The sequence below is a fragment of the Tenrec ecaudatus genome, chromosome 9, assembly GCF_050624435.1.
Source record: "Tenrec ecaudatus isolate mTenEca1 chromosome 9, mTenEca1.hap1, whole genome shotgun sequence".
In the NCBI taxonomy this organism is placed as follows: Eukaryota; Metazoa; Chordata; class Mammalia; order Afrosoricida; family Tenrecidae; genus Tenrec; species Tenrec ecaudatus.
Window position 1 is genome coordinate 148,781,525 of NC_134538.1, and position 677 is coordinate 148,782,201.

Sequence of the window (677 nt, forward strand, 5' to 3'; positions counted from 1 at the left end):
CGCCTTGTAGAGCCATTTATCTCTTTGCCCTCCAATCAAACTGCGACCTGATTAAACCCCACAAGTTCCTATTGGCCAGGTTGGCACAATAAACCTACCTATCACAACATATTTCTCTCCCACATTTCTGCTTGATGGTTTAATCGCTTTATATTTCACAATGTGGAATGTTTAAAGTATGAATCCAGGAAAATGTAAAGTCATAAAAAATGAAATGGAAAAACACATACACGCCAATATCCTAGACACTAGTGAGCTGAAATGGACTCTCGCTGGCCATTTGTAATTGGAAAAAATTGTGGCTTTAAAGTAGAAAGAAAGTGTTTGCTTCGGCAACACATGTGCTAAAATTGGAACGATACAGAGAAGATTAGCATGGCCCCTGCGCAAGGATGACACGCAAATTCGTGAAGCGTTCCATATTTTTTTTAAAAAGTAGAAAGAAAATGTTTTGAGAATGATGATGGCAACATATGTACAAATGTGCTTGGCACAATGGATGGACGGATTGTGATAAGAGCTGTACGAGCCCCCAAAGCAAATGATTAAATAAATAAAAAAGAAAGGATGTACATTATTATTAAAATTGGATTAGTAGAAAAAGATAAAATGAGGAAAAAAGTATTTATCATGGGAAAATTTTTGATTTTACTATTCTGGGAATGAAAATTTAAGAA

At 35.5% G+C, this 677-nt stretch overlaps 1 non-coding gene across 1 annotated transcript; it reads left to right on the forward strand.

The window, feature by feature from the left end:
• The first annotated feature begins 320 nt into the window (after nt 1-320).
• LOC142457469 (U6 spliceosomal RNA) lies at nt 321-427 on the forward strand. The gene has a single exon (XR_012786198.1). It is a non-coding gene; the product is annotated as a U6 spliceosomal RNA (small nuclear RNA).
• The last annotated feature ends 250 nt before the right edge of the window (nt 428-677 follow it).